Source organism: Hippopotamus amphibius, chromosome 7, assembly GCF_030028045.1.
Source record: "Hippopotamus amphibius kiboko isolate mHipAmp2 chromosome 7, mHipAmp2.hap2, whole genome shotgun sequence".
In the NCBI taxonomy this organism is placed as follows: domain Eukaryota; kingdom Metazoa; phylum Chordata; class Mammalia; order Artiodactyla; family Hippopotamidae; genus Hippopotamus; species Hippopotamus amphibius.
The window spans coordinates 148,531,285-148,544,142 of NC_080192.1; the positions used below are offsets into that span (position 1 = coordinate 148,531,285).

The 12,858-nt window shown below is 50.0% G+C and overlaps 1 long non-coding RNA gene across 1 annotated transcript in view; it reads right to left on the minus strand.

Annotated features, from left to right (window-relative positions):
- Window positions 1–3,047: 3,047 nt before the first annotated feature.
- LOC130857375 (uncharacterized) overlaps window positions 3,048–12,858 on the minus strand; it is a 49,711-nt gene continuing 39,900 nt past the window's right edge. Inside the window, exons 2-3 of the long non-coding RNA XR_009054811.1 lie at window positions 3,941–4,135; window positions 3,048–3,641 (exon numbers count right to left, since the gene is read on the minus strand). This is a non-coding gene — a long non-coding RNA (uncharacterized LOC130857375). The remainder of the gene's footprint in view (window positions 3,642–3,940; window positions 4,136–12,858) is intronic.

Here is a 12,858-nt window from a genome sequence, read left to right on the forward strand (position 1 = left end):
TGAGGGGATGCAAGGGGTGGGCTCATAACATCAGCTCCTGAAAACACCTAACTGTCTGAAGACCTGCTCCGCCCATCCTCCAAAGCACAGAGGGCCTCGTTCCTGGTCTCCACCCTGAACTCCCTTCAGGGGATGTGGAAGGTCAGCAGCTGCAGCAGCACAAAGTGACTTAGTCCTTGTCCAGGCAGAGGGCACGTTCCAATTGATAGCTGACTATATGTACCACATCTTCTTTATCCATTCATCTGTGGATGGACATGTACCTTGCTTCCATGTCCTGGCCATTGTAAATAGTGCTGCAATGAACATTGGAGTGCACGTGTCTTTCTGAATGATGGTGTTCTCTGGGTATATGCCCAGCAGTGGGATTGCTGGGGCATATGGCAACTCTATTTTTAGTTTTTCAAGGACCCTCCGTACTGTTCTCCACAGTGGCTGTACCAATTTACATTCCCACCAACAGTGCAAGAGCGTACCCTTTTCTCCACACCCTCTCCAGCATTTCCTGTGTGTCAATTTTCTGATGATGCCCATTCTAACCAGTGTGAGGTGATACCTCATTGTCGTTTTGATGTGCATTTCTCTACTAATGAGTGATGTTGAGCAGCTTTTCATGTGCCTCTTGGCCATCCGTATGCCTTCTTTGGAGAAATGCCTATGTAGGTCTTCTGCCCATGTTTTGATTGGGTTGCTTGTTTTTTTGATGTTGAGCTGGATGAACTGTTTATATATTTTGGAGATTAATCCTTTGTCTGTTGATTCGTTTGCAAATATTTTCTCCCATGCTGAGGGTTGTCTTTGTGTCTTGCTTATAGTTTTCTTAGCTGTGAAGAAGTTTTCAAGTGTCATTAGGTCCCACTTATTTATTTTTGTTTTTATTTCCATTATTCTAGAAGGTGGGTCAAAAAAGATCTTGCTGTGATTTACGTCGAAGAGTGTTCTTCCTGTGTTTTGCTCTAGGAGGTTTATAGTGTCAAAAGATATTGTTAAGAGCAAAAAGGAACCCACAGAGTGAGAGACTTTGGCATCACATATGTTTGATAAAGACTCAGATGCAGAGCCTATAAAGAACTCCAAAATCAGGAAGAATAATGCTAATTCTGTGAATCTGTAATAGAGCAGCTGGTTACAACTCCTCCAGTAAACGTCGTTTTGTTTACCTTTGCTTACCATGAGACAGGGGAAAAAAAGGCATAATATCCACTGACGTTAACAATACTCACAGATGATATTAATATCCACAAATAAAAGCAAAGAATATAAGACATGTTAGAAATTACAAACATCTATCAATATGATTCACACATTTACACAACAGAACCAGGAGAAAAAGTTAAGAATATATCTTTCTCTCCCATATCCATTAGCTACCTAGGAATATACAAAACATCTCGAAGACTTCAAAGGAGAAAATGTAATCCTTTATTGAGAAACATTAAAGAAACACTAATTAAATAAAGAAATGCCTGTCGATGGCAAAACCGTCCCCAAATTGGCCTACAGTCACTGTATTCCAACCAGAAGCGGAATCAGTTTGGACCTTGACAAAAAGACCCCGATTAAAGGGGAAACAAGGCCAAGAAGAGTTGAATTATCACGAGAAAAAGAAGTGGTAGGACCCTCACCCTGTCAAATACCAGCATCTGAAGTTTGCCGCTGGTCCTCACGTGGATTTGTGTTCGTAATTCCGCATCCGTGAAATCGAGGTGTATGTGACAAGGGATGTTCTTTCAAAATTTCATTGACGGCCTTACTCTTGTGGTACAAAAAATAACGGCGTATGCTGATGTTAACTGCATCTTATAATTGGAATACGGCATTACAGAGTCACAATAATTAAAACTGCGGGGGAAAATGATACAGGGTTTGAAAAAAAGGCCAAAAGAACAGAGGGGAGCCTGGAAAGAGTCCCTCTGGACACGGAGGCTGGATGTCGGCCGCTGCTGCTGACGGCCAGGACGCGGGGACAGCGGCTTAACCCCACGGGAACCTGTCAAGCGGGCCCTTACCCTGCGCCAGGGGGGTTAAAGGTGAAATGGAAAGCTTTAAAAATAAGTATCTTCTCGACTGAGGAAGGCTTTCCTAACAAGGCACAAAATGTGAAACTATGTGGAAAAACCGTCGCACGTTCAACGTTCTTTCATCCAAGGGCCCCGCTGACGGTGACACAAACCAGCCGTGGGCGGAGGGACCGTGATCCCGGCGGGAACTCAGCCTGGCACACCGGGCACGGGCGGCGGCACGCGCACCCGACGGCCTCCCGGGGTTCACCTGACAACAGGTGCTCTTTTTCCCCGGCAGCCTCTGAGTTTAAATTAACATCAGCCTCCGCTGAAAACCCATCCACCGCGCTCGACTGAACGCTGACAGGAAGAGCAAAGTGAACGCGAAGCGAACCGGAGAGCAGGCGCTGGCTGGCGGGCCCGCCGCGCTCCGGCCCGCGGGCGTATCTCTGAAGCACTAGGAACGTCAACGTGGAGGCGGCAGGGTGAGAATGCCGTTATTCCTCTGCCGACACTGTCACACGTTGCAGCCTCCTCGGAAGAGGACGGTTTCCACCCCTTCTCGGGAGCAGATACACGCCACCAGGTATGATATTAATTTCAAAGAAAATATCTAAAGTACTTTCATTTGTAACACAAAAGGGAGACTCACATGTTAGGAAACTGTTTCCCTCCCATCGATAGATTCGTGGGATCAGAGGCTGCACCCCGCCTTTGGCAGCGACCGCTAAAACTCCACACGGAGCCCCAGCTCATCTCTGCGTGGTGGGAGCATACCGCCTCAGGGCAGCCCAGCAGGAGCCACAGGGAAAGGGGGGGGGGGCATGCTGTTGGAGGAGAGGGGAGAGAAAGCTGAGGCCAGAAGCTCAGCAGAGGGCCTGGGGCGGGGGGCGGAATCCCGGCTGAGCTTTGGAAACCTCTGCCACCTGGGCCCACGGAGAGCCTGGCTTCACAGGGAGGCGTGGGGTCTGCAAACCCCCTGGGTGATCCTGCTGGGCAGGAAGGCTTGAGAAGAGCCCCGCTGGAAACGGAGGAGGAGGAGGCGGCGAGAGGCCCCCGAAGGGGCGGGGATGAAAGGGAGGAGGGGGCGGCCGCCGTGGGCCTGGGGTCTGCATGGGGGGCCAAGGGGCAGGTTTGGGATGGAATCAGGGCCCCCTGATTGAAACGCCCTCACTTGCCCCATGAGTGACAGCCTCCGTCCATCTGATGGCTCAAATCCAGAGCCTCCCACCCCCTACAACAGCCGATGGGACGCAGGGGTGAGCCGTCGGCGCCCCTAAGCGGCTGTCTACGCGAGGATGCCACAGGTCTAGGCACAAACCAGCTCCCTCCACAGGAAGAAGAATTCCTGGAGATGCAGCTGCCTCGTTGTGGTGAACAGCAGGGCTCACATTCTTCCAGAATCCAGGAAAAAGGTCACGTTAAGTATTTTAATCTTCTGTTTGAAAATGTGTTTAGAGCCAAACTTTAATCAGTGACACTGACCTTGTAACTGCCACTGAGAAGTCTGCTTGATTCTGCCATCCCAGTGAATTCACAGCCATCAAAGGAAACAACAGGTCTCTCAATAATGACCTACTTAGGATGCATTTTGAGGGAAAAAAGGTAGGACTGCATGCCGTTGAATGAGTTCTATTTCTGCAAAAATAGACGGCTATAGTGAGCCCAAAGATCAAAAGACTCCTAACAAAATGGCATAGCATTTGAATAACTTGGATTTGACACACAAAAAGCATTTCAATGTTATTTAAAATAGATATCTACTTCCTTAAACTGTACTTTAAAATGAAATCTAATTGTGAGGAAAATCTTAGGAAAAAGAGATGGGTACACGCACATAAAAGTCACAAAAGACATTGAAACAATCACAACAAAACCCACGAATCACATCTGTCATCAGCAGCTTCAGCTGTCAGCCACACAGACACTGCTCTCACCTCATCAGGACAAGTGTGTATAATAAGAGGGTGTAGCTCTGCCTCGGAGCCACGGTGAGGACTCTCATCTCCACATGAGAAGTCCCTGTGCTTTCAGCCACGGGGCTGCTCCCACTTCCAGTGCTTTGCAGGGACCTACGGACTTGCAAAGAGGAACCGACCACCAAGGTGAACAGTCTGAGTCAAGATTTCATTCTGCAAAAGCGTAGAAACATAAAAACATGGGCTCCTCGGGGAAGAGCAAACAGGGCAGAAACAGAGACTAAGCTAAATGTGTCTACACGTATCGAGTGTGCCCTGCATGTCAGTGGGGGTGTCTGAAAATAAATCAGGGACAGCCTTCTCACTTTAAATAACAAAAACTGTAGTTACTGAACTTAAGCAGGTCCAAGGCACCAACCTGAACATTCTATAAACTTGTTAAAAGGCGAACTTGAGTTGCATGTGCTGACACCATCATACAGTGAAGACATTTAATAACCAAGTTCCTCCTGCATAATAGTAACACCCATCTCTACCGAATTTTACATTTTAACTCACAACATTACTAAAGAAAACGGCACAAATGCCTAGTTTGGACGCTACTAAACGTGCGCACAAGAATGGCTTGTTGACTTAAAAAATATACGCACAACGTGAAAGTTGCGAGTTAACTTTTACTTGGGGCAAAATGAGGACGGCAGCCCGGGGAGGCAGCATCTCAGACAGCTCTGAGGAAAGGCTCCAAGGAGGCGAGGGGAGGAGCCAGGATGTGTAGGGGTTTTGCAACAAAGGACAGGTAGTCAGGAATGTCAGGAGATTATGGTTAAAGAAAGGAAACCAGACATCTCAAGTTGAGGGATCTAGCGCTTTTCTGTGTGCGGGGAGATGCCAGCTCTGGGCTCACTGAGATCGTTCCTCTGATCTGCACCTCGGCTACCGGGGGCCAGTGTCCTGTGTTCTCACATCCTGAGTGTGCTCAGGGCTCACGCAGGGAGGGGCTGCCGTCTGAAGGCAGGTGTTCTTTTGAGGGAGGGCTGCAATCCCCGACGACTGTGGCATCCTTCGTTTATTGATATGGCAGAAAATATCCCATTTGTAAGTATTCCATTCATCAGGCTGATGGGAAGGACCCGTCCCCAGCGAGCCCTGAGGTCAAGGGCAGGGTGGCACCCGACCTCCGCCAGGGGAAGGTTTCCCAGGAAGATGCTGGAGCAGTCGCCCTCTGTTTCATAGGCAGAATCGGCCATGCCACAGTTGCATGTTTTGCCACAATAATCTGTTAGTTGTATTTTTCCCAATCTGGTCATAGAAACTTACAGATTCACTATTGTGAGAATGTACTTACAGAAGAAGCACCCTTGCCTAAAACTTCTCATGGAAATAAATAATACACAAATATCCTTACAGTAACATGACAACAGTTCCCTTTGTAAAGATTTTGACCACTGGGTCGATCCTGATTTACACACACACACACACACACACACACACACACACACACACACTCGATCCTGAGGCTCTGGATATTTTTGTAATGATGATAAAACGTCTCCGAGAATAAGCTTAAAAACTCTGACCAAAACCAGGCCACGACTGTGGCCACGGACGCGTAACCCCTCAGTCACGAGGGAGGACACATCTGAGGCCGCTGCTCCACGCGTCAGGAACGGCCTCTGAAGATCAGCAGCGCCTACCGGGACGGCCCGAATTTAACAGACTCTGACGACGGCGGCTTTGGCTGAAATTTTAACATTATCCAAGGAGGGAGAGGAGAAGGAGGGACGTGCGTGTGTGCTGGGGGGTGGCCTCGGGCAGGAGCGGGAGGTCCTCTGCCGGCAGGGGCGGAGGCGCCTGCGCAGAAGGAGAGGAACCCGCACGGCAAGGTGCCCCGTGCACTTCTGGGAGGAGGCCAGCGACCCGCCACCTTTCTAAAGTTACCATCTGTCTCCATCCTGCTGTTGGCAGTCTTCTGTTCTGTACCTCTGCGAGGATTCATCCGTTCTATTTTTATTCATTTATTTAAATTAAAAAAAAGGAGATCACCCGCTTCTCCCCCCACCCCCACCCTGCGTCTCACGGCCACCTCACTGCTGGCTGTATCTGTGAGTGTGTTTTTGGCTTTATTTTTTTTAGATCCCACGTATGAGAGCGGTCTCGTGGTAAATGCGTTCTCTGGCTGACTCTTCTCTGCACACGGTGCTACGCGAAGGCGCGCATCCCTGGTGACCACTGTTACTGGCACACAGGACGCCCGTTCACCCGCTCTCCGCCCCAGGCGGCTGCGTCCCCTGCACGAGCAGCATGGGATCCCTGCCACGGAGCCCACACGGCGGGGAACATGCACCACCGGGCCCGTGGCTGGAAAAGTTTGGCAACGCCTGCCCTGAAGAGCCGGCACTCGTGCGAACCACACGCTACCTTTCCCACGTCACCAGCTGCGGGCCATAACTTTCCCTGTTCGCGCAGCGACGCCCAAGCGCTCCCTCTGTGTCCGGTCGGGAAGCAGAGGTCGTGGAGTGCAGCTGCAGCCACACCCGGGACACTGGGGGGCAGCTCCCGGGGGGACCGCTGACCCGGAGCCTCTGGCCCCACCGCACCGTCATCAGAGCCGCCCGGACCCTGCGGGGCGTCCAGGCTGTGCTGTCCACACGGGGGACGGTCACTGGGGTCGGGCCGGTCGGGCTAAGCGCGTGTCCCCTGAGGCCGACCCTCGGATCGGGGGCACGACACGACCCGCCATGCAAACTTCCAGACTTAGGACGCCACGAAGCTGCTAATCCCAGCCCCCTGCCCACCTGGGGCACCACTTTACATTTAACACCTTAACAGAACGTGTTTAACCAAAAAATTAAAGACTTTTACTCTCCCTGTTCCAAAACAAAGACTCAACACCATCTATCTGCACATTCTGACTGCAGAGCATTGCTTTAAAAATAGATTTCCCGCCATCCAGAGGCACACCCAGCACGCCTGGGAGAGGCACTCCGTTTTGTGGACCCCACGTTGTATAAACGGAGAACATTCCAGAAGCGAGACTGGTCCCCCCTCCACCGGAGGGGCTGCTGCGAGGACGATGCCCCACCCCCGGCTGAGCCACCGTCCTGGCTCGGACAGCAAGCCGCCTTCCTTAGTCCAAGCGCGTAAACAAGGTAGATGGAGGCCGGGAGGGAGGAGGGCGCGTGGTCCTCCTGCGATGGGGACCCGGCTCCTCACACACGCACCGCGTGCTGATCTAAACCTGCGCCCGAGCTGCCCACGGTCTCTGAGAGATTTTACGTGAGAAAATTCAGCTCATTTTCAAGCCTAACGTCACCATACCTCTCATGGCATTGAATCAGAGAACGTCACGTTGGACATTTTTTTCCCTTTAACTTTCAATAAACCGTTTAAATAGTTCATTATCCCCATGTGGAGCTGACCACACGTACCTCATTTCACGAGTTTACGTTTAAAGATAAAATTCAGTACCTCAGTGCACTGAATGTGACACAGTCTCGGACTTTCCATTCACGTAATGTCATGTTTCTTACTAGAGAAATCACTTTTTCTTAACAAAAATAATGGACATAAATCAGATGTAAGATATGAAATGAACATAATAGTTTTTATTCTCCAAATAAACGTAATTCAAGTATGAAGTACCCGTGCAGAATCAATGCCAGAATCACCTCATTGCGCCAGCTAACTTCTTATGCTAACAGCACCCTTACACCAACATGGGGCAGGAGCATTGATATCCCCAAACTCCCCATGTTCTAGAAATGACTGTCCAAACCATTCCCAACATCCTGAAAGCTTGTTTTGTGTGATATAAATAAAACTCCTCCGAGGCAGTATACAGGAAAAAATCATCCCGTCAAAATTCAAAGAAATTTACTACGCGGGTGAGTCAAAAATTATCCGCACGCTGGCTGCAGAATTTATTTTAATTCACTTTTAGAAAAGACAGGTACGTCATTTTTGACATAATCTCCTTGTTTTTCAATACACTTGGCCCATCTGTCAACAAGCTTCCGTATTCCCTCATTAAAAAATGTTTTAGGCTGAGCTGCGAGCCACGAATGCACCACTGTCTTCACTTCATCAGAAGGGAATCCGGCTCCTTCTTGATGGCTGACACCTGTGTGACCTTCCTTGAACTTCTCTAGCCATCATACACGTCTTTGCGACAAAACACTTTCTCCACCCTGTGCACAAAGTCTTCGATAAACAATGGCACCAGGTACACCCTCAGCCACAAAAAATGCACCACTGCATGCGGCTGTTTCCTGCACATCACAAGTGGGGCGTCCATTTCTGCTCCCACCGCGGTTACAGATGAATGGACGTAACACGTTCACACCTGCACAGCAGTGACTCGGGAGACAGCAGCCTTGAATGGAAAGCGCTGACAAGATGGGGCGGCCAACAGAAGTCTTCATATAACCGGAGAGAAGATAATTTTTGACTCAGCCTCGTACTGCTGTAGGACTGTGTTAGCACGTTGCCATCATTTTGAATTACACAGTGTTTTTTGCCTTATTCATTATTATTTAGTATTAAAAACAGTGGTCAGTAGAGTTCAAGAGACAGCAGATTTCAAACAGTTTTTAAAGTGGAGACAAATTGCTACTTAATGCAAATTGAAGTTTTAAGGGCAAGTTTTCGAGTCACTTCACTGCACTTTATCTTTACCGCCTATAATGTTACGATATAAATTAAATCATTGCTCAGTTAATTGTCTGGAGCTACTACTTTAATGACATGTCTTAATCCCTTAATTGTACCCTAAACACAATCACCAGCTCCAAAATGTGCGCTTTGATTTGGCAGCACAGAGCAGACTTTTCATACCTGAGACTACATTTGGCAGAGAACACAGGATGACAGCAAAAGCCACCCTGGGGAAGTCCTCTCCGTGGAGAAGTCCTTTGTGAGATTCCCTGGAAGCTGCCAGGTTTCCATCACCTCCGTGGTCCGTGCTCCACAGTGGCCTTCCCTGCGGGAATCCCCGCTGTCTGATGGAACGGAAGTGAATTACCCATCAGAGCCCTCAGGCGATGCTTTTCTACAAGGACATTTACCATCAGAGCCATGTTTGGTCAGTACGTAACCAAGTGACAGTATCACAGCAACGGTACTATAATTATGGGAAAACTACTTGGCACAATTAGGTTAGAGAATTAATCTCAGGATTCCCACTGGAAAACTTTAAAGTTTAAATTGGTAGACATCTTTCAAAAACTTTAGAGGCCGACAAGGAGAGCAGGTAAAATTACCAACAGCCCACCTGAGGCACGGCTAGGAGACAGATAACACTATACACGTACATTTGTGTGGGAAAGTGAAAATACACATGTTCAACCAGAAGCACGGGCCCTGTGCCCCCACCGGAAAAGCTGTGTATCACAGCTCTGACTCACACATGTATAAATGTGTGACGCCGTGCTGCACTGGTGAACCCCTGAAGGAAATACACTGTGCAGCTCAGTGCAGACACTGCTGCCCTAGGGACAGGCGCGCAAACCCCCTGACAAATTAGGCAACCCTCCTCTAAGATTCTAACTTCAGGACACCGTCACCTACAGACATGACCATATGTCTCTGTGCAGACATTAACAACATCTGCACAGAGACATTCACTGCAACATTATTTGTACTGCCAAAAGTCTGGGAAGAATACCAGTGTCTATTAATAGGGAACCGGCTGAATATTTACACTGTATCTTCACACAAGACTACCATGCAGCCCAATGCAAATGAGGGGAGACCAGCACACCGGCATGGAGTCAAGTTCAAGACACGCTAAGGCACAGGGCAATGTAGACAGTGTATGGTAACCTTGCATCTGAACAAGAGGATGCTACAGGGAGAGGAATACATAAGAAAAGGAAGAAAATATATACTTACTTCTTTTCCAAAAATAAACATTATAAATATAAATTAACCCAGAAAATAACTGAAATGATTACCAAGCGGTGCCAGAAGTGTCTGGATTGAGAGAGTAGGGACTGAAGTGAGAATTCCCTGAGTTTTCTTTTTTTATACTTTTAATTTTTCATAATGTAAATTTTTACAAATTCAGAAATTAAATTATGTCAAAAGAAAAATATTAGAACCCAAAATATTAGAAATGAATTTAAATATTAAAGCCAATTGCATAATAAACTTCAGAGCTGACAAGTCTTTCAAAATATTTGGAACACTATACTGACTGTATGTTCGAAATTGACTATTTCCTAAAGATCAAAGATGAGCAATAAGTAGATCTTTGATCAATAACTTTAGAGCTAATATTTTGATATAATTTTGAAATACTTAATGTACATGTGGAGTTAACAAGTACATAAGAATGACAAGGTTCTTAGGGCTCAAGATCTTCACGGAGGAAACAAAAAATAGAAAAGAAAAAACCTAGTCTAGGCAAGAACCTGGGAATGTGTAATTCGAGTAAACACTTCTAATATAAAGTCACAAAATTTTAAAAACATCGTCTCGTGCTCTGTCCAGGGAACAGTCCTGGAAGCTTTTGGTTTCTAAAAACTCAATTGGAAATGAATAAAAGAGCAACTCCATGTCCTTAGGAAGCGGGAGGTCGCGTTTCCAGATCCAGGAAAAGGTTACAGGCTGAGCCTGAGACTCCTGCCGTCAGAACCACAGGCCTCGCCTGCCCGAAGCTTCCAGGGAGCCAGCCTGCGGGCCCTCCGCGGACCACCTAACAGAGCAGAGCCTGTAACCGCGTGTGGCTCAGGGAACAGACGTGCAGCCTCGGCCCATGACAGCTCCCAGCGCCTAAAGGGAAGGAGGTGAGAGGCAGACACGGGACGTGGTGGCGCCCCAGGGGAGGGGTCGGGTCATGTCTCCATCCCCTCCCGGGAACACTGTGACTCGGGGGACAGAGACCAGCACCACCCTGACACTTCAGGAGGGACGGGGCGCTTCTCCGGTCGACGACAGAAAGCGGCTCCTTAGAGAAGAAAGGCTGTTGACAGAAGGAAGAGAAGCCACCCCGTGGCCACATTCAGTGGACGAGCTCGTTCAGAAGCGTCACCAATAAGTGCGAAATCCAGCAGGTGACAAGCTGCAGGAGAACCGTGTGCGTTCAACGTGCCAAAGAGAGAAAAGGGTGCACGGTCAAAGCCAGAGAAACCAGAGTCCCTCCCGGAACCACGCCAGCAACGCAGCTCACGGATAACAGGGCTGCCAGCAGCGCGGGCAGGCTGACCCGCCGGCGGCTGAAATTCACGACATACGCAAATGACCTCTCAGCAGTTCAGCAAGAGCAAAGCAAAACACACACGTGCAGATGGAGAAAATACAGAAGAACGTGGACTGTGGAATCTGGGTGACGGGCTTACGGGCATTTACTGGGGTATTTTTTCAACTTTTCTGTTTTAGCAGCTATTCATCGACACAGACCTGGAGCAGAATCACAGGAAACAGCATGTGGATTTCGCACCATCAGACCCCTCCGGACGGGCTGGGTGAGCCACGGTCTGTGAGCAGCTCCCGTGCAAGAGCGAGTCACCCCGCGGCCCTGCAGAGACGCTCCCCTGGAGCTGAGCGGCTGTCCAGCTGGTCCAGCGTGTTCTCAGGGGCCGTGTGGCCCATCCAGGGGCCGGGTGTGGGGTCGGACGAGCCAGGCCCGCCCCCCGCTCTGCAGTCGCTGACTGTGCCGTGGAGACTGGCCCTGGGACCCCAACCTGGCTCAGGTCAGAAACCTGGGCGTCCCCCCGCACCCCACCTCCTCCGCCAACCGGAGGTCCTGAGGGGCATCTGACCCCCTTTTCCTCCCACCTCCCACTCCTTCCACATCCAGGGCTACTTCCCTAAATCCCAGGAAACCCTTCAGGAGCAGCGATGCTTGCGGACGGGGCCGGGAGACAGTCTCCAAGGCACGACCGTCAGGGACCCTCCCTCCAAGCTCCCTCGCCTGTGATGCTCTCAGCAGAACGGAGGGGCCCTTCAGAACTCTGCCAGCTCTCACGGGATTCTAGAAGCCTCTGTGGTTAGTCATCTTTAAATCCTGATGGCCTCGCCGTCCTACGTGGGAGTCGACCGAGGCTCCTCCCTGCACACAGACTCACATCTTTTCCCAGGTCACTCCCTGACCCACGAGTATCTACTTATTTCTTACCTGTGGACGCCGGACACAGCAGGAAACACACCAGGGTGCTGAGGGGAGCATGAGGGTGCGGAGGGCTCTGCGCTGCTTGGGTCCGGGGGAGGGTCGGGGGCACCACCCGCCCGGACACAGACGTGCCTCAGCACCTCAGCAGCTAGTTCACAACCTGCCGCTCCCAGAACACCTGCCAGGGACTCTAAGCTGGAAGGTTACGCGTGTATCTTATCTCTGATGCTCCTAGCAATCCTATGAGACAACACTCAGGTGCCCGGGGAGGCAGAGCGCCCTGGAGAGCAGCTCCCCGTCACCCACAACAGACCGAGGAGGACAAATCCACCCACTGTCTTCCTTTGGTTGTTTCATGTCTGTGTGAGCTCAGAGGCAACCTTTAAAACTATTACGTGTGTGTATTTACCCAACACCAGGTTTACAACAGCTCCACTTACACCATAAACGTAGAGATACGCGTGTGTGTTTATCTGCTAAACGGCGTGTGCGATGCTGTTTGCTGTCTCCACAGAGCTGGTCTCTACGACAAGCAGCTCCGGGGCTGAGGGTCTGGCTCTGCGTGTCCCGGAACCAAGTCGGCTTCAAGCTCGCGTGTTCCACGTGCTTCAGCCCCTGCCCTCCTCTGTGCGTCTTTCAGTGTCTGTCACCTCCGCGTGAGAAACTGTCACAAAGACGTCTTCCTGAGGCTTCAGACAGAAAGCGTGTCCCACACGACAGGCTGAAAGGGAGTCCCCTGCAGCCCGAGGAGCCCCACATGTCTCAGGGCCCGTGTCCTCCTGGTGTCCGTCCACTCTCGGTCCCCTCGCTGAGGCCCTGCAGCAAG